Source organism: Strigops habroptila, chromosome 1, assembly GCF_004027225.2.
Source record: "Strigops habroptila isolate Jane chromosome 1, bStrHab1.2.pri, whole genome shotgun sequence".
Classification (NCBI taxonomy): domain Eukaryota; kingdom Metazoa; phylum Chordata; class Aves; order Psittaciformes; family Psittacidae; genus Strigops; species Strigops habroptila.
The window spans coordinates 86,645,074-86,666,593 of NC_044277.2; the positions used below are offsets into that span (position 1 = coordinate 86,645,074).

The 21,520-nt window shown below is 38.9% G+C and overlaps 1 protein-coding gene across 4 annotated transcripts in view; it reads right to left on the minus strand.

Moving 5' to 3' along the window:
• Window positions 1-21,520, minus strand: part of LYRM4 (LYR motif containing 4) — a 95,716-nt gene that overhangs the window by 32,812 nt on the left and 41,384 nt on the right. Inside the window, exons 3-4 of one of the 4 annotated variants that reach the window (XR_004389936.1) lie at window positions 16,354-16,426; window positions 13,856-13,970 (exon numbers count right to left, since the gene is read on the minus strand). The exons of 2 other annotated variants lie outside the window; for them this stretch is intronic. The gene's annotated coding sequence lies outside the window, so the exon portion shown is untranslated. The remainder of the gene's footprint in view (window positions 1-13,855; window positions 13,971-16,353; window positions 16,427-21,520) is intronic. One more of the 4 variants, XR_003992253.1, reaches the window with a different exon arrangement.

Genomic DNA, 21,520 nt, shown 5'->3' on the forward strand with positions numbered 1-21,520 from the left:
AGAATTTCCATGCACTTTAGGTGAGATCAAATTTTGTGTGTGGGATAATTTTTTAATCTGGTTGTATGATTTCTTGATTAAATATGAGAGATAAAAGAATTTTAAAAAGGATAATCCAAACCGTTCTATCTTAGAAACACAGAGGCTGCTTCAGCTCAAGACAAACTGTCTTCTTGAGCCAGCTCAGAAGTATCCATGTATCCAGAAAATAAATTTAATTGGAGAGACTGAATTCACATGGAAATTTTCAGATTTATAAGCTTACCTATTCACATCTGTTTACCTATCTGCCACTGAAGAACAAGGTAAACCAAACAGAAACTACCAAACTACCAAAGGATGCTGGGGAGGGACTCTTCCTTAGGGACTGTAGTGGTAGAACAAGGGGTAATGGGTTCAAACTTCAACAGGGGAAGTTTAGATTAGATATAAGGAAGAAGTTCTTTACAGTGAGGGTGGTGAAGCACTGGAATGGGTTGCCCAGGGAGGTTGTGGATGCTCCATCCCTGGCGGTGTTCAAGGCCAGGTTGGACAGAGCCTTGGACCACATGGTTTAGGGCAAGGTGTCCCTGCCCATGGCAGGGGGGTTGGAACTAGATGATCTTAAGGTCCTTTCCAACCCTTACGATTCTATGATTCTATGATTCTATGAAACTGTACCAGTAAAAAGGGGTTTTAAGAGCAAGATAGAGGCTTGTAAATGGTAGATGAATCAATAAGACTGTGGTTCTTCATGGAGACTAAAGATCAATAAATGACCCTGTATTATTCCAGTAATGCTTGTAAAGGATTTTGTTAGCATTCCAGAGAAGATGCGATTACAGAGCCGATCAGTGCTGTGCAACTTTGTCACACACTGTGATAAAGCCGTGCTTTTTAACTTGGCAGCCAATAAACCTGACAGATTTTTGCTTAGTTTCTTGCAGTGACATAAGAAGCATTCAGCACCCATGACGAAACACTGGCTAATCATATATACTGCGCTCTAAAAACAGTCTTGTTCAGAATCCTCCTAAGTCTTGCAGAAAGTTTCAAAGGTTCACTTACTATGAAATGTTGCGCTTAAGGTGGTTGTGTGTTACATGTTATGGTAAGTCAGTCATGTCTGATCTTCTGATTTACTATATGCAAACTGTCATCTACATTTACTGTCAACATGCAATCAACATGCTACTTTTGTGGATTGGTAAGACCTAATTGTGGCAATGGTGGACAGAAGATTACAGCCATGCTCCTGCTTGCTTACGGTGCTGAGCTGGCAGGAATAAAACAGAAGCCACTGAGAGAATCTGCATCTTCCTTACAGTCGATAAATCCATTTCATGGCTGCAGAGAAACACGTCTGCACTTGGCAAAGGCTCCACTTAAAAAAACAAAAATAGAAATATCATTGTTTTTGTGAACATTACAGAAATACAACTCCCCAAGTGAATCTGACGCATTAATAACACCTCTTTAACCACTGTCTAATGATTTCTGCAGACATGAAATGGAACATTTTACTACTATTTTCAGCCATCTGTGCTGCTTTTTCTTGCAGCTCAGTTTTGCCAAAACTGTAATGAAAGTCCCAGTGCTTTATGCCGTTACATGCTTCTTAGTATCAATACACCAATTAAACATATCAGTGGTGTCACAGGTACTAACTGCTGAAGTCTCACACTGCCAGAAGCACAATTCAGTGCATATACAGTTTATACAGCTAAAGCCTGGTAATTATTAAGCCATTCTCCTATTCTACCTTAAGGTTTCTCTCAGTAATAAAGGGAATTCAGAGGGAAGCTTGCATAGAAGTTGTAATACAACAATAGGACTCAGAAGGCCATCATTAATTCTTTGACCACATGCTCTTGTCACTATGGACAAGTAAGTCTTTTGGAGTGCATCTACACTGAGGTTTTACTTTGCACATGCAGCACACTTGTAAAGTGAATTCCTTCATCCTCCATGCTTTGCTCCACATCATGGCCCAGCATCTCAGAGTGCATGGGCTGGATTCTGCTCTGACTAAATCATCTGGAAGATCTCCAGAACCATGAGTGTACTCCAGCAGTAACTGAGCATTACACTCTCAGGACTACACCAGGGCTAGTCCGCAGTAAAAACTAAATCCCGAAGCATATACAATGCAGACATCAGGTTTTTGAGACAAAGTATTTTGCTTTACCTATCTGTTTCTGCAGATCTGCTCTATGCATTAATGTAGACATTTTCTCTCTTTTTTTTCCCGCCCCCCCCAGCTCCCCAGGCTGACTGTATCTTTTGGGGATGGTGATGTTTGAGCCCACACCTATGTGGTGGCCATGCTGCTTGTACCAACTTCAGCAGGTCCTTCTGTCACCACCCGTTACTCCTTAATTATTACAATAAATACTTTCATGGCCATAATGTGAGCAATATATAACTTTCTAACAAACACAAAAAACCCCAAACCTGGTGAGCGAATGATACCACTTTCACAGTGATAAAATAAGGTACTTCTCAGCTGGATAAGCTTTGTTGATTTAGATCACTGTTTTGGCTTCATAAATCAAGACACTATCACAAAAAAAAGGTCAGGAGCTCCTTATCTTGACCGTTAATCAAACTATGGTCTCAAGCACAGACACAGAAGTGCCAGAAGACCTTCCAAAACAGACAGAAAATTTACAGTATTTAAAATAATGAATCTATTAACCATAGAGACTATTCTAATTACTAGTACAAAAAGCAGGGGCACAATATACAATCTGCAGGTTTAGAGTGAAAAGCAACAGTTCAACCAGCAGTGCTTCCAGAAAGATTCACAAAACCCTTAGAGGTTTCTCTCTAGAACAGGTCCTTGTGGTTGAATAGTATTATTCTCTATTAATATGTAACTTGTTGTCAAGTCTTGTTCTAGTTAGTGATATACTACTGCTTTCCCTCCCTTCCCTGCATTCCTCACCAGTTCAGCAAAACAGACAGCATGTAAACTAAATAAGGGAAAAATTAGAAAGCAAACGTCTTTATGCAGATAACCAGTATTATCTGAGGTAGCGCATCCAAATTCATTTGCATGGCTAATTAGAGAAAGGCTGCTGCAAACTCACAAGTCAAAAGAAGGATAACTTACAGGTAACAGCAATGGGACTGACAAATTATTCACTGCAGTAGAAAAAGATTACTTAGAAGGAAAAGACTTAAGGGTATGTATGGAAAAGAAAGTGATTTGTTCTTCTCTTTTATGCTGTTCTTTTAAAGAATGACAGCTAAACCCAGAACTAATACATACAGCTGAAGGGCAATTCTGTATAATGCAACTGCCACACACAAACAGTGCATTTCATTGCTTGGATAGAGATGTATTTGTGAGCTGCAATGGTGCTGAGCAAGCCTGCAGTTTTCCTCACAATTCCCTGATGTGTACTTCCCCCCACCCCTGCCTTAGGGTGATCAGTTTCACCACACAACCTTTGTCACTGAGGACTTTTCCCAAAGCTAATTTAAAAGGTGTTTTTCATACACCCATTTCCAAGGAGCATTTCTAGGACAACATGCAGCCTGACAACCGCAAGTACACATCAGAGTGGCATAAGAAGTTCTAACCTTTCAGCTGAGGTACAACTGCAGCTTTGCTTCTAGTCTACCATGACGCAAAATGAAGTAAGCTTACTAAGGTACCCATAGTTTTCATTTGCACTGCAACAGCCTAGGGATATAGCCATGAGCTGGCTTTTACACCTCAGCTGAGGTACAGCAACTTTTAGCAGAAGAATCTGCTTTACCAAACCTAGCTCAGCTGCTCTCCTCCATCTACGCTCTCAAAGCACTTCCCCAGCCCCACCTCTCGCTCAGTATAGTAACAAAGTTTAAATATTTGTAGAGTACCTTCTATAACTGGTAAAGCTAAAACTACCAAACATGAACAAAAGAACAACTTACAGAAAGTGAAATGAGGATGCTGGGGAAAGAAGAAGACGGGGAAGAAGACGTGCAAAAAAGGAGGAAGACAAATGGGTTCAAAAATCTTCCATTATGGCAGGAAAATATGAATCTCTATTAAGTGACATGGTCAAAATTTGCAAGTTTAATCAAAAATCATTCAAGTAAAACAAGGTAAAGATCTGTACTTTCTAGAAGTTTTTACTCAATGTGGAAAAGTTAGACTCGAGCAATAATTTTAGGTTCAGCCGACTGTGATCTATAGTAGCATTCAGCTATTGACTTTCAGTGGCAGATTGAAAAGAAATTTCATACAGTTTTCCAATACCTATGCTAATATCATTGACAGAAACGACATTTTGGCAGCATCTGGCTCTAAATAAATTGAAGTTGCTGATACATATTTAATATGCAAGGTTATCTCCTCTCAAGCTATGGCCCAGCTGAGAATGGTCAGCATGAGAGGAGAACCTGAGTTCTTCAAGAAAAGTTTCTAATTATTTAATATGTGGCATCACTTATTTCAAGTTAGTCCTGGCAGAATTATTACTCAGAAGCACTGGGGACCACTTGCCTGTTATCATCTTTAAACCTGAGAAACGAGAGCCCTTAAGCTGTCCCCACTCACGAGGTTTGGCTGACTTTTCCCCCATTACTGGCTATCATCGCCACTCAAAAAAAGTAGTCATGCCTCTTCCTGCATTTTTTTCTCCCCACTCTGCTCCTGCTGACACCTACATCTGTACAGCTGTTTAGGGAAGTGACTGGGAAAGTGGCCAGGCTAACCACCACTACCACTCTGGCACCTGCCTGGAAAAAACTGCTTCCATCCTGATCACCATTTCCCATGTACCACACCAACTACTTATACCCACCCAACGGACCAGCCAAGACTGTAGCTTCCAGAGGAAACACCAACTTGGAGTTTTTCTTCAACTACTGACTGATGGTTGTAGCCTAATCCCATGATATTATTCTTTGGTTTGAAACACATATCCTGCATTTTCTTCCCTGAGCTGCTGAGTGACTTGGCTAAATCCTACATCACAGGTGCACCTCAGTGAGGCGGCTAATTGATCTCTCTGAAGTGTTCAAGTTTCTGCTTGAGAGCCAACAAAATTCTTTGTAATACCTCAGTATCAAACATGCTACGCAAGATCTCATTTTTAATTGTGTTCAAACTCCAAGGAAAAAAAAAAAGTGACAAAAGTAACAGATTTAAGCTATTGAGAGAGCAATTAAAGCAACAGTCACTACAAAATAAGTTAATTCTGCTACAACAAAGATGCTTCTTAAGCAAAAAAAAGTGCAGTGGTTCTACACAAAGTATAGCCACCATGCTTTGTAAACATCAGTAAAGAAAGCAAAACTCGTGCTCTTGGTGACAGCTGTCTGTTTAACAGTAGCAGAAGCCTTTTAATTTTCCAGTATACCAGGTATTACTTTATACCAAATATATTTATTAGAACAGCAAAAGCTATCTTTTATGTCTGTCTTACCTGAGAAGAAGTATGTGGAAAGCACTACTGTATAACAACATTAGATCCTTGCTGTGCATTTTTGTAGCAGTTTCTTCAGATCGCTACAGGCCATTAACCTTTCGCTTCAGGTAAGTAATGAACAATGACTCTTCCAACAAAGGAAATCAGCTGTGTTACCAATGGCAACTCCACTTTTAAATACATGCACCAACCCCCTGTGCATGCACTTGTTATTTACTTTTTTAAAATCAATTCTGGTATGAAATAAGTAAGGTTCCCCCTGGCTTCACCTTGAGCTGATAATGAACAAACCCTCAGTGAAGCCTACTCCCAAGGAAGTCTTCCTTAATAGCACTGATTAAAAATAAAATGAAGTGTCTACTGAGAAAGCAAGATGTATTGCTTCCTGCTTTCCTTCACTGGGGTATCTTGTAATTGGACCAGTGCTAATTGGACACATCAGCCAAACAATTTAATTTCAAAAGGAGGAAAAAAAAAAATACTCTAATTTACCTTGGTTTCTAACAGAGTTGGAGTCATTGACGAAGACCAATATCCTGAACTGTGAAATCACCATTGAATCAAAGAATGGTTTGGGTTGGAAGGGACCATAAAGATCATGTAGTTACAACCCTCCTGCCACAGGCAGGGATGCCTTCCACTAGACCAAGTTGCTCAAAGCCCCATCCAACCTGGCCTTGAACACCGCCAGTGATGGGGCAGCCACAGCTTCTCTGGGCAACCTCTGCCAGTGTCTGACCACTCTCATAGTGAAGAATATTTTCCTAAGAACTAATCTAAATTTCCCCTCTTTCAGTTTAAAGCCATTCCCCCTTGTCTTGTCACTACATGCCCTTGTAAAAAGTTCCTCACCAGGTTTCTTATAAGGCCCCTTTAGGTACTGGAAGGCTGCTAGAAGGTCTCCCCGGAGCCTTCTCTTCTCCATGCTAAACAAGCCCAACTTTCTCTGCCTGTCTTCATAGGAAAGGTGTCCAGCCCTCAAAGCATCTTTGTGGCCTTCGTGACTGCCACGATTTCTCAAATATGATGGATAGCAGCATAGCCACTTCATCCTCCAGTTCCCTCAGGACTCACAGATGTATCCATCACCTCCCATGGATTTGTACACCTTCAGGTTCCTTGGATGGTCGAGAATCTGATCTTCTCAGATCAGGGTGTTCTTTATTCTCCCAGTCCCAGCCCTCACTTTCTGTGACCTGTGGGGTGAAGACTGAGGCAAAAAAATCGTCAAGCACTTCAGCCTTCTCAATATCCCAGGTTACGAGGTCTCCTGTTTCCTTCCAGAGAGGGACCACATTTTCGTTAGTCTTCCTTTTATCCCTGATGTACTTATAGAAGCTTTTTTTGTTGCCCTGTCAGGGCTTTAGCTTTCCTAACCTGATCCCTGGCTGAAGTTGCCTCTGTAGACTTCCTTTTTATGTTGGAGTTTGTCCAGAAGTTCTTTGTCCATCTACACATACCTCCTGTCATTTCTGCCTGACTTCCTCTTCATTGGGATGCATTGCTCCTGAGCTTGTCGGAGGTGATCCTTTCTCATTTTACTTATGTACCAGATTAACATAAATCTTCAAGTAGAAACACGGAAGTGTTTTTTAAAGAACATGCTCTGATTTAACATATCTTGTACAATGATAGGATGGACAGAATAGATGCAACTACCACAGGCTGAAAAATGTCTCTGCAGCATTAGTGTAATTTTGTATCTGTATCAAACCATGAACTATAAAACAGGTTAGAATTTTACGCCTGATATCAGGGCATATAATTTACAAAGGAGGTGGTAAAAGCTGTCAGATTCAGGACAGCAAGCTAGAAGAAATAGAGACACAATTAAAAAGTAGGTTATTTCTTAGGCAGGCACTAATTGGGAAAGTTTTCTATCTCTGTTTTTTGTCTATACGTAATGGTGGTCAAACCCACATAAATACTACCAGGGAGCTGAAAATCTTAAGTAGTTGGGGGAATGCAGTAGCAACTAATACCTATTTTTGCTTTCCCACTCGGCTTCATTCTATCCACCAATTCATCCTTAACCTTTGTGACCTTATGTATTCTTTTCCTTTCATCATTTCTCCTATTAACAGGGCTTCCTCCTTGCCAAAAGCAGCAGCTGAGAACTACTTCCTTTTGACATCTCACTTCCAAAACAGCTTCCTCTATGAAGCAGGCACAGACTAGCCTGTCTCAGCAGAACACACGAGAACCTTGGAAAGGTGTTGGAGAACAAAGGAGATCTTGGGGAGTCTCTGCCTTGCATCTTCGAATGCTGCCTTTCCCTTTGTACTTTTTGTATGGCAAACCCCCTAAAAAGGATGCATTAAAAAACTGCATCCTACCACCTCCGTAATTCCATATGTTGGCATTCATATAGATTTTGGTTATGAATTTTAAGACATATTTTATTCCATGTTAATAGGATTATAATCTTTAATTTTCTTCAGAATACTTGTAATATTTTTGCAGCAGCAATATACAGTTGCATAATGCCTTGATGTATTTTATTAAACTTCATACTTCCTTAATATTCTGCATGGAGAAACTAGAATCCAACAAACTGCTGATGGGCTGCATTCCTAAATTCTGTGTTGCCTCAAATATTGGCTCAGTAAAGACTTAAAAAAATCATAATTATAAGCCACAACAGATCAGAGAGACTGCTATTCTAATCTGTTATGGGAAGACAGATTCAAGAGAGATTTCTGATTCTAGCAGTATAAAATTCACAAGCCCAGAAGACCCGTATTTTCTTTCTTTCCCACAGAATAAAATACACAATGCCAACATGTTAAAACAATGGTAAAAATGCATAAACAAAGACAAAAGATAACTTGACATTTATCTGCTAAATTAAACAGGTCTCACAGAACATTTTGTATTTTTTTAGACCTTCTATCTATAGATACATTTATATATGCTTACAGATATAAATTTATATACTAAATTGTACATAAATACAATTTAATTTCAATCAATCACTTCTGTATAAACATGAAAAAAACCCCAAACAAACAGTTCCCACAGTGAACCTCTGGATTCTGAAGCGAGTCTTTCTCTTACTCCTCTGCCTAATTCCGTGGTCCTCTAAGATGACTTTCCAAACCAAAGCCATGAAGTAGCTATATATATAGCACTGACTGACAGAGTGGTGTTAAACAAGCAGTTTTATTTGTTCAGGGCATTTTGGTTGGATTGCTCAGCTGTAATGATCCTCTTGATGTAACATTACAGTTCTTCAGAACCATAATTCACTGCCACAGCAGCACTGCTACACCAACATGATGACTACTACTGTGAAGGACTCTCCATTAATTTACAATCAGAAACAATCACAGGTTTCACTGTAGGCATCTTATAATGCCACATCTCATCTCTGAATTTGTTCCCATTCATATTTGAAGCATATTTTGTTTCAGCCTGCAGAAACCTTTTAGCATTGGTTTCCAAAGGCCACATTATAGTTCCATTAACAGGCATCTTCTCAGATATCATTAAGGGTTAATACAACTCTCTTGTGGAAAGAAAAGCTGACTTAAAACAACATGTATGTATTCACTGGGCTATGATGCATTCACATTGTGTTAACAATAATAATAAAGAGAATGGGGTAGACTGGGAGGCTTTATTGAAAACTGCTGCTTACTTCCAGGCACACTCTATAAAGCAGAAGGCCACTGTTAACTACATGTAGAAGATGCAGGACATTCTCTAAGCAAAATTGAAATCCAACCAGAGTAGATGTAAGCCTAGCAATCTGTGAAGTGAAACACAAACGTTCCTGCAGTACTACAAAATCAAATGCACAGACATGCAATAACCAACTGCAAAAGATACAAATATTTTTGTGGAGAAAGTAACCATTCTTCTATAAGGGTCACTGGGGATATGCATGGTGGTGGTAGCAGAAAATGCAACGTGTGTGGTGTAGTAACTATAGATGGCATTCACACCTATTAAAAACTTGGGTGATCATCAGCTAATAGCTGAGTTTGCAAATGGTTTTGATGGATGCCAGGTAAGAGCAAGGAACAAGAGGTTGGCGAAGAAAAACGCAACTCTTCCTCCATTCTTCAAAGCATCTGCCACCCACAAGGTGATGCAACAGGAATACCCACCTGCACAGACACGACCTATGTGACAGTCATTCCACAGGAAGTAACGAATACAACAAATTTCTCTTTATACCAGCATTATCACAAGGTCAGCAAGCATTTTTCACAGTTCACTGAAGGAACTATACATAACCTGTTCTATCTTCCTTATGCTACAACAAAGTTTTCTGAAGAGGTGTACAGAACTAGCTAACTTTCTTGTGTACTGGAACAAACGGTTATGCTTTCTACGTACAGGAGGAACAATATTTTGCTTCTTTGCAGCAGTGCAAAATAGACTCAAACTGATCATTCAGGGAATTGCCTAATGCAAAGGAGACACCCTTCAAACCCATTTTTAGAAAGCAAAATCGTGGCTGTGATTACCTTCCTCACATGGTAAGAATGACATATACTCTTCTTCATTTTCCTCTCCATGTATTTATTTTGGAATACTACTTTTCATTCCCAGTTTAGCCTTTAACTGCTTCCTAAGTGACAAACAGTGTGCTGTGGGGAAAGGAGCTTTACGTTAGACTAAAATTCTCAGCCAGCTTCACCCTTCCCTGCCTGGCTATATTTACAGCCACACCTTGCATTACTGAGTCCTGAGCAAGCACAAGGTGCCTGCAGAAATGCTGCTGATCCAAACTCTTCACCAACAGTGAGATGGCCTGTTACACCCACTTCAAACAGGGATAGGTGCCCATGCAAGACACATAGCAGGGTAGCAGCAAACCTCTGTTATAATTCTTGCTATGGCTTTGGGAATGAACTCTTTTTTTTTTAGTTTTACTTAGAAGAACAAGACATTAAAAAGCCAAAAGCTCTTCCCTCACCCACAAGAAAAGTCATTCAAATCATATGTGGTGTTATTACTCACTTGAATCAATCATAATGCTCCAACATGTCCTTCCCTAACTGAAATGTCATCTATACTACATACTTTGTAACTGAGCATAATGAGCGAGAGGAATTTTTGTACAGCATTAAGGAAAATGTGACCAAGATTAAAAAGGAAACAATGAAATTCTGATGCCCCTTCCTGAGCTGAGCACTGGCAAAATGCTGCAATTTCCAGGGACATTGCTCTTCCACTTAAATACAAGATTGTAAAGGTATGAATGATGATTGATGCTCCCTCACCAGCTTAAAAGATTCTGGAGTGAGGATGCAATCAGAGGTTTCTGTGATGGAGGAAGTAAGCGTGACATAAAATGCTTCAAGTCCCTCTGGCAAAAGAGAGAGGAAATAGCCAGATGCCACATCTTCTGAAAGCTGGCATGGGAGTATAACTACTACTGAATGTAGAGTATGTTATTTTGTCCTTTTTTCCTCCCCATCATAAGCATCTATGTTCTGCTCTGCTGCAGGTATCTAGAGCTACAGGGGATTCAGGAAATTAAATAGTCCATATGTAATAGTCTATATTCTGTAACTATTTCTGCTGAATGGATTATCTCCCCTACACACACAGCTGAACTCCTCCACAACACACATTATAAATGCTTACTGGAAACTTTGAACAGAACAACACTGAAGGATAAAGGGTTACTTTACCAGCTCTAATACCTGTTTCCATTAAAATGGTATTTTATGTTTGACTCACAATGTTAAAAGCCAGAAAATACTTGAGTGGAAAATTGAAGATCTAAATAAGCAAGGAAGAAAGCAAAATCAAAGAATTTGAAGCTAAAACAAGATTGAAGATGTTAAGTCTGTACAATTTTTACTCTTTCATCTCCTCATTTTGGTAGCAATAGAGTATTCTCAAAAATGTAAAAATACCTGATGTGCATTTATTTGGCTATTTATAAAGTTTAAAAACAAACTAAACCCCATCCTCATAACAAATCATATGGGCACATTATTCTATTGATTCCCTTACAGTCATATTGTGAAACAAGTCACCCCTCAAAATAATGAAAATAATATTTACACATAATGTGAAATGTGTGATATTTGGTTTTTTTGATTAAAAGATGTAAAATTATTTCCATTGCATTACTTATAAATTATTTCTTTGTTTTTAAAAGCATGTATAAATAACACAACACCTCATAGAGCTAACATTTATTTTCTTAGCTGTGAGAACTATCTGAAATAATTGGAAAGTTTGGTCCTTTGAAAGGATGACTAGTTTCACAATATGACTGAAATATATGCTGCAGGTTCTCTAATGAATGCAGGAATGAGGGAGGGCTATGAAATTTTTTTATGGACATCACATCTCTACGAAAACCAAAGACTGATAAACAGTTTTGCTTCTCAGTAACTTGCTCCACATGCATTTGCAGTGGGTGACCAGAGGAAACAGGTTATGTGGGAGTTTCCAGGCAAACAGCATCTGAAGGACAAGTTTGCTAAACATGCCATCACCCACAGGCAGCTCTGTCAGCTGTAGAGGTCTGATGCCTGTGATCTCTGGACAAGGAATCAACATATCCTGTGCATGCTTTGGATATTCCCAGCAAGCAGGCAGGTGATCTTGCCTGTTACAATCAGAAGAGGAAAGACTCATGCTGGGTCCCACGGAAGAAGGGAAGAAGTCATTATAGGCTACAAGTCGCAATGCCAGAAGAAGATCACAATTTGAGTACAGACAGAGAAGTGGTCTTTGAGATGAAAAAAACTGGAGCAAACTGTTGCACTTCTAATAGGGCAGATCAGCATCTTGTTCACTTGGTACAAGAGGTTGCACTAATGGCAACTCCAGCAGGACTGACATGTATGAAGTGCTCTAGCCCCATCTCTTCTGGGCGTGACAGTTATTCAGCACCAGCTGGCAAGAACAAAGGGGGACAACAGCACTGACAGATGGAAGAAACAAACAAGATCTTGCAGTGTTCATGATCCTGCTCATCAAGCTGGAAGTGAGCTGGAAGAGTAACAAAATCTCGGGTCCTTGAATTTCTGTATTAGAACTGACTCAGCTTAGGTAAGATCAAAATACTCCTCTAGGCTTATGAGTCTCACAGGCAACCTTCATGGCCTTGAAGTTTCAAAGAAAGGCCAGAAGGAAAAACCCATTCTCGGGATCCATCTCAACAGACCAAGACTCACTGCAGCATAGGGGGATACAAGGTCACTTAAGAAAACATGAACACACCTGAGAATGAGCCTGCAGGAGGTACCTCTGGCAAAGGAGTGGCATTTGAGCAGAGACCTAACATCAGATACACAGGCATGAGGAGGAGAGAATTGCTCCTCAACTACAAGAAATGGCTGAAAAGGAATAGAAACTGGAAGATGACAGAAGAAAAATCAAAGCAGAATGAAAACAGGAGCCCTCCTGCCCCCAAGCCCTAGTTCCAGCCCAGAGCACTCGAGAGGAACTGTGATGCCCATCATAGGAGGTTTGTTTTGTTTCAACTACATCTGTTTATTATTATAGTTACCATAGAACATCGCTGGGGAATATTTCCCATGAATGATTGCACTTCTAATAATATGTAACAAAATATCTAGAATGTCAAGTTTTGTAATGACCATGAGAAACATTTTATGTAAAAAACTTAAGAGTAAAAAATAGTTGTCCAAAATGCCTGTAACTCTGCTAACACCCTACTGCAAATATCCACGCACCACAGACAACCTATCAGTGAGAAAGCTTCATGCCTGGAGTGAGACAACAGTGATAGGAGAAAATAAATGATAAAAGATGTCCTCTTGCTTTCCGCCCCCCATCACTGCTTTGGATATACACATTGTCAGGCCTTTGAGCTTTGTTTAATTATTTTGTGCAGGAGACCGGAATCCTCTAAGTGTTTGTGTGTGCATGTGAGAGTGTGAACACACAGCAGAATTCAGTAGCTACATAAAGTAGCACTTTTAAAGTACTGAGCTATTCCTCAGCTTCTACTGTTTTAATTTATCGTTTTTTAAAATTCAATAAATCTGGTACCAAACCATTAAGCAATTCTGTATTTGCTTCAATAAACATTTGATTAATGATAAGAATGATGAAACAGGATGGTATTACCAATAAGACCCATGTAGTGCAATGTATTTTGTCTGCCCTACTGGGATAAAAAAATTGTTTTACTGAGAACAGCACTGTCTAGTAATGGTAGACCCTCAGAATGGGAATTCGAGGATGCCATTACTGTATTTATGACCTGTGTGAGGCCGACACAGATCTCCTGGTTTTTATCTCCCCCAAGTGGTCTTGGGGACTTCATGCCCACCATACAATGAATACTGTTGCCATGGAATTGGCTGTACAAGCAGTAAGGTGGGTAAGTGGCTTTTTAATATTATTATATTGCGCATTTCTCCTACATAATTTTTACAACATATCTGTATACCGACTGTGTATAACTTAAAAGCTGTGCAATATAATAAAAGAAAAATGCCACTTACCTGACTTTCCATAATCTGGTCTACAAGAATTCAGAGTCTCACTAGTATGCTAAATATCAGGATGTCATAGGACAGCAAAGAGTCAGTCTTTTGACAACGAAGAATGTCATGTAGCCTAAAAAAAAATTACAAAGGGTTTTTGCTTCTCTAAAGGAAAAACAGACTATATTAATTTTTTTGTTAAGCCAATCATTGAAGTTTTCCTTCCAATGAAATTGAAGGTGTTTCTGCCACATTTTGCCACTCTTTCAGAAGTGTTTCTGCCACTCCAGATACCATTTCTATATTCCTTCACAAGAGATCCACTAATTTTTCCGAAATGTCTTTCCTAAATGATACCTCCAATACATACGCCACTTTCTAAATCTCCTTAAACCATGTTTAGGGGCAGGAACAAGGGTAGGAAAGTTGGAGAAATTTTATAGTCACACATAGAAAATTGCTATCAATAACCAAAATAGTTTTTTCTAAAACTACAGAAAATTTACTGCAGTTTTATAACACTGTTTAAGTGTTCAATCAGGCTCATTTAGTAAGAATAAAAAAAAAACCCCGAACAACCTGGATCTAGAGAATGCACCAGGTGTCTTGACACAGCACAATAAATAAAATTAATGAAAACATGACTTACAAAGGGCAGGACAAAGAAAAGCCAACAACCCTAACGAAATCAAACGGAACAAAAAAACCTCTACCAAATTACAGAAGACTGAATTGCAGAGTGGTATCAATAAAATTTACACATCAAGTTTTTTTTAAAAATATGAAAAGCACTTGCCCTTTACACATACACAATACAAAGAGATTTACTGAATACTAACATATAACAGTGAGCACACTAAGGTCCTCTAAGTGCAATGAAAGTTGAATTGGTGGGAAAAAAGTATGTTCCATTTTCGGCAGTACTGTAACATACTTTACTTGTACTCAATAATCAATCTAGACAAATACCTAATGTCCAAGTCTACAGCATCCTTTGATAAGGTGTAAAGAAACCTCAGGTACAGAACATTACATTGAGGCAAAATTCAGCCACCTTCAGATTAAGGTCAATTGAAAGCCAGCTTTACAAAAGATTAGTAAGAAAATGAGTGGCATTTCTAGCCCAATGCTATCTGTGCAGTGCTGACTTTAAGATGATGTTGATTCTTCAAAAAACCCAGTATGGTTTACAATGCTTTAATTTCCTTCCTATTCCCAATATCTGCAATTCAAATAAACAGACCTCTATCATGTAAAACTGGGTTAGTTGGGTTTTTTGGGTAGAATATAGCAATATATTTTCCTGTGACATTACATAATACTCCAGCCAACACTTCTCAAGTCAGTGCATGAAGTTCAGTTTTGTAAAGACACATGCCAGTGAAATAACAAAGGCTGAACTTCAGTCTCATATACAATTCAGCACAAATTCACAACAGAATTAAGAATAAAAATTAACTCAATATTAAACAACCAGAAAACTCCCACTGTGCCTCTGTAATGTCTGCCCAAAATCTTTCTGCATTTGGTGCTTTTAAATGATAACCAGGAAATTCATTACCAATGCTCACAAGGTTTTAGGATAATTTGCTGTATGTCTATTGCTTAGTAGAAGTTTATTGGCTTCCAGAAGCTTATTGGAAGCAGAACTCAAAACGGAGGAAGGAGAAAGTAAACCTGAATATCTTCACGAATTATATAGGAATTAAACTGAACTCTTTAGTGCCAAAGAGCAAAAATGGAATTTGCCATTGTGATAACGGTGTCTAGCTTGATTAACATCATCACTTAGAGAAACAAGACACTGTATATGTATCATCATTCTTTACGATCTACCTTAACCTTGGAAGAAGAGCTAAAGGATTGATAAAAGGAGAACATCTTCACCAGAAGGTACCAAAGACAAAACAAGCACTAGAAAAACAACTAGTTATCAAAAAACGGTCGTAACTGGGTGAAAGGTAAAGGTGGCAGGGGGAGATCGCAACCACTGACTCAATTCAGGACTGAAAAATCTTCCCTCCCCCACACCATCACAGAGCATGCGTGCTAACTTACATGGCAAGCAAGAACAATTTATCCAATAGATAGAGTCCTAATTAATCATATATCCTGTAAATTTTGACCAATGAAAAGGGATTTCTTTGTTCTCTGAAATGTACATAATCTGATGTACACAAAACTAAGGTGTGCTAGCTTTGTGGAGCTTCCATCTAGCACCCCATTTTGCAAAATATCTGATGATAAAATACCTCAACTCTCTGTGCATACTGGTATTTTGCACATGGGGTTATGATTCCACTTTTGGAACAACATTAGGACCCTTGAGAACAAATTCAAAACTCACATGAAGTTTAAATCCAAACCACTGTAAGTAAAGTTGAAAATTTAAAAGACGTTTCCTAGAAGAAAGATATATTCATAGCACCCAACACCAAAAAGCACCTTCATAGGTGCGAGCCTTCAAAGAAGCGAGCCTTATACCGACTTTAACATATACGCAACTGAAGAACTACCTGCTTTTAAAAGGGAGAATCCATGACAACAGGTAAAGAGAAAAGGATAAATGACTTTCTATACCAATGAAGTCTGTGGCAGAATCAGAATTAAAAGATGGTATTTCTTACCTATTCAAAAAAGAACATAAATATACACCACTTTCCCATTCAGCTGTACAGCAAAGGGATTACATTATTTTTCTCCTTGCAAAGTTTCATTAATACTACTTAAGTGTTTTCTTTCATGTCATATTCTTCTAGTGTCATGTTCTTCACATTCATTCTTTAGCCATGGCATTGCTCTCCATGCATCCTCTTTTTTTGGTGACTACCATTTACTGTAGATTACTGCAGAAACATCTATAATTAATCTAAAGTTGTGTCACAGGAACATGGGCCATACATGTGAGTTTCGATCGTTCAGATGAAAATACTATGCCAACAACTGTAGTACAGGGGAAAAATCTCAAATTGTTTATTAAAAGGCATGTTACAACAGCACCTTTTTGTTGCCTTGTAGTAAGAGCTCAAAGACAGCTTTGAAAAAAATGTGTTCCCATGAGAAAGGGCTATACAGCAAATACGTAACTCTCTCTTACAATGCCTTTGAAAATTCTGTGGAGAAGAATGCATTACATGCCTTAGCTATTGTTTTCCGAAAGACTTCCAAGGAAAAGGAAGTCCGAGTTTAGCTAATGGTTAAAACAACCAAATAGTAGCACTAATCATGTGTAAATATCTTATTAAAAACAAACACGCACATACAACTACAAAATACTGAAATCAACAACAACAAAGAAACCCTACCACATATTTGAGATACAAAAGATCATCTGAATCTTCCACAGTACTCCTACCAAAAAAAAAAAAACCCAATAAAAAAACCTACCATGAAATCACTAAACACTGCAGGACCATTAAGTATTTTGGACTTTTGGTTCTAGGTCTCAAGGAGTTTGCAAGGTGGAGCTGTCACGAGGGCAGATTTCCTTCCTTCCTCTGACATGGTCCCTGGGGGAATCAGAAGTTCATCTCACAGGGAGTCAAGGAAGAGCAGCCCATCTGCAAAATACAAGGTGGTGCTGGCATCCTCTTCATCCTCACCTGTGTGTGGTACAGGACTTCTGCATCCCATACCCAAGCCTGGGGATACAGAGACCCTCACTGGCTCCAACCATGGAGTAACTCCTTGCTCCTTCTCCCCTCCAGAGAAGTGCTTGGAGAGGACAGGTGTGGGACCAGGACAGGAATGCAGTCTCCTGCAGGGCAGGGAAGCAGAAACATTGTTGAGGTGGGCTAAGCAGCATCTTTGACTGTGTAGAGTCACTGCCTTGTAACTTTGGTATCATTCAGTGTCACAGAGTTGGAATTGGCCTGCTGCCTATGTTGGTAATCTTACCTTCTGCTACATAACTGTAACCTTCTTGCATTTTAGTTCAGTTAGTAATAAACTGTAGAAACAAGCCAAAATAACTGTATTGATACCTATACCACAGGATAGTTTTCTAACAAGAACAGACTAAATGTTCCCAGAAACCAGAAGTTTAGTGCAATTTTGTACTTAGTACATCAGCAACAAAATGCTTAATTCTAACTATATAGTTTCACAATCCAAACAAATCTTTGAAAAGTGACTTCTTTTTTTTTTTTTCCATCCTGTCATACCAAAATCTCCTGATGGTTTCGCAACCACAGATAAGCAACAATAGTGCATTTTCAAATGGGCCAATACCTCCCAAACCTGAATCTCAGCTAAAACGCAGTGGAAAATTTTTGCAATAAACATGTTTCTAAAAATGGCCCAATATATAAACATACTATAGCACAAATTTTTACTAAGGGTGTGAGCCTTTCTCAATGGGATATTGGAAACAGCATTTCAGCATCATTTTAGTCACAGTCTCCTGAATGTGATAATAGAAAACAGGAACATTAATGCAAGAAGTGTCATCACCTTCTCCTCTTCTCAGGTTTTCTGGCTCTGAATCATGTTGTTACCTTACTTGATCCAAAACCAATACAAATGTGACCCAGACACTCAGACTGGCAGAACAGCCGGTTGGATCAGGGCAGATGTGGCTTCATATTTCAGAACTTGGAGCCCTGACTCGTACAGAAACCACAAGCTGCTCTTTTTTTTTTTTCCCCTTTTAAAACTTGAATTGAATGATAGTAAGGTTTAAGATTAAGTTTTAAAATCATCTGGAGGTAGATGAGCACATACAGTATCCAAAAGAAAGAAGAGCACAGCACAGTACCTAAATGAGGACAGACTACCCAGAGCAATTTAAAATATGAACAGAATTGCAAGAGCAACTCCAGTGGAGGTAAAACCTCTGTGTGTAGTCTTCTCCAGTGTTAAAGGCCAGGTTGCACAGAGACTTGGGCGACACAGTCTAGTGTAAGATCTCCCTGCCCATGGTGGGGGGGTTGGAACTAGATGATCTTAAGGTCTTTTCCAACCCAAACCATTCTATGATTCTATGATTCATGATAAGCATTGAGCGCACAAAAGGCAAGGGGAATGTTTATAGCTTTGTTTGCTTTTTACCTTCCAATTGATCCTAGGATTAATAATCATGCTATGAAACCAAAAGTCCAGTTGATCATATGATACAGGACTTGATAGTTTTCCCGTATCTGTTCCAAACACTAGAATTTCCAAATCAGAAATATCTGTAATTGTTTCTTCCCATATTGGATTATTTCCAGAACAGATATTGCTTAAATGGATCTTGGTAACAGAGTTTACATTGTTCCCCTCAATGTGATTTCTACCAAATGCCCTGCTTATCCAATACTATCTGAAATGTCCCAATTACTACTCTGAAGAAATGGCATGGAAAGATTTGTGTTAAATCAGGAGATAAAGCTCTCAGTTCTTCCAAAAATTTTAGATGGGACTGGGAAGTATTTCATGTTTTTAACTACAAAAGCATTCTGACCTGATGGCTTCACAGTAGTAAGCTATCAACACCACTCTTAAGAGATAGAGAGTAGTGAAGAAAGGGACATTTATAAAGTAAGTGTAACAATACCACAGGTTAAAATGTCAAGTTGAAACACCAAGTCTTTCGAATATCACATTCAAATCTACTTAACTCTTCACTTTCTGTGGAAGGAAAAGAGATGAAATTTTCTATTACCGCAATGAGGGACATTTAAAAAAAAATTACATTTCTGTCCCCACATTCAAAAATGCCGCAGATGTTAACAGTACGTTTGCTAATTATTGCATCCATATCCCACATTGGGATATCCCATATCCCACGTTGTGTAGTTTGATATGTAGTTGTAATAGCTAGAGTAAAACTGTTATGTGGAATTGAAATTTTTTGCAAGAGTGGCAAGGTTTTAACATGTTGTATCTAGGCTAATAAGTGTTAAATATATGCCATTTGACAGATCTGAAAGCAGAGTGATTCACAAGTGCTATTACAATTCATACAGCACTTCAGAAGCTTCAGGTTAATAGCAATTCATACATGTAAATTGCCAAGAACTGGAAAGAATGCTAGGTTTTATTTTTTCCTGCTTTACCAAAATCCTCCAAATGAAACTTACCAATACTTCACAGGTGAGAACTACAGGAGAACTAAGGGAACGGTCATTTCAACCACAGGAGCTTTTCTCTAAATAACTCAATCCAGATTATTAGTTTAGCTGAAAAAAAAATCCCACTACTCAAAGGGCTATCTGATTATTCACTCATGTTTCGGCAGTTAATACACAAAGTATCATAAATCAAACCTCGATTTTGGAAGACTTCATGTCTCTATGACTGAAAGTCAAATTTGGAAAACAAATTGCAGATCCTACCATCATGTGATGCAGATCCTGATCTTTCCAAAGCACAGGCTAACTACTAATTATAGTAGGAACTCACATACACAAATGCTTCATTATTTAATTTACAAAGCAACGATCTGATCATGGCTCACAATGATTCAGAGCAATGTTAACCTATCTCAGAAGCTGCAAGGTCAAACCACAGCAGGCTTTGGAATCAAGCTTTTTGAAGTGTTTCAGGTCAGTAACATAATTTTATCCTAGGACCATTCTGCTTTAAAGTAGCTGCGTTGCATCTCTGGTACTGGAAATTAGTTCCCTCTGGCAGCAGCAGGAAATATAAATTAAAATGGTATGTCATAAATAAAAAGCAATGAGCAGTTATTGATCAGGAGTGACCTCCCTCTGCATGCCTGCATGTTGGTGGGGAGGAACTCCACACATTGCAGAAGTGATTGGTTTTATCACCGAAGTTCAAGTGTGCTGGCACTGCAGTATACATCCTACCAGCACCATATGATGCACGTTTCAGAGTAGATATCAAAAGCAATTAAAAAAAAAAAAAAAAAAAACCAAAGATGAAATGATAAGCAATACGAAAGTAGGTGAAACATTATGACTGAAGATCATCATCCGTTGTTTTTTAATTACTGAAGCAGGTATGCAAGCAATACTATGCAATATCAAAACTGCCTGCATGCTGTGGGGTAGCCCCGAGCAATTCTGCTTGCCATGAAAGTTGAAGGTGGGCAGAATACAGCTGTATGCATTTCAGAACTGGAAATGCCTTTGTAAAACATCTTTTATTGCTCCTTGTTTCAAATCAATCACCTGTGGGAAGAGGATGTATCCCACTGCACATGTTAGTTGAGTATGTGAATAAGCAGCTGAAGACCCATGCCAGTTATTTTCTTCTGTACAGAGACTGGCTTGTTTGGCAGCAATGAATGCCATGGGCAGAGAACTGTAAATGTCTGCATGTGGCTGGAAATACACAAAAAAATACTCTGTGCATGACACTTCAGATAAGAAGTTCTAGCCCCCAGGGAAAGAGAGTGGAAGGAGAAGATGATAGACCAGGAATGTTAATATGAGTAAGTGTGAAGCCAGTTATGGTGTGGGAAGCCAGATGTGGATACCAGACAGGAGCGTTCAGCTCTGGCTAGGCCGGTCACCTGAAACTGCAAAGGCCTGAGGTACCAGTTATGCTGAGGTAGGGGAATGTGAATTACTACTTTCTCTCCACACCATATCTAGACATATCTAAAAAACCCCATATGTAGCCCTACACCTAAAAGACTGGGCCATCCTCACCCCAAAGTTCTAATCATGTGATCTATTTACAGTGTTTTAAAATACCTCTTAATTTGTTGAAAATCACAAGCCATGACGTACA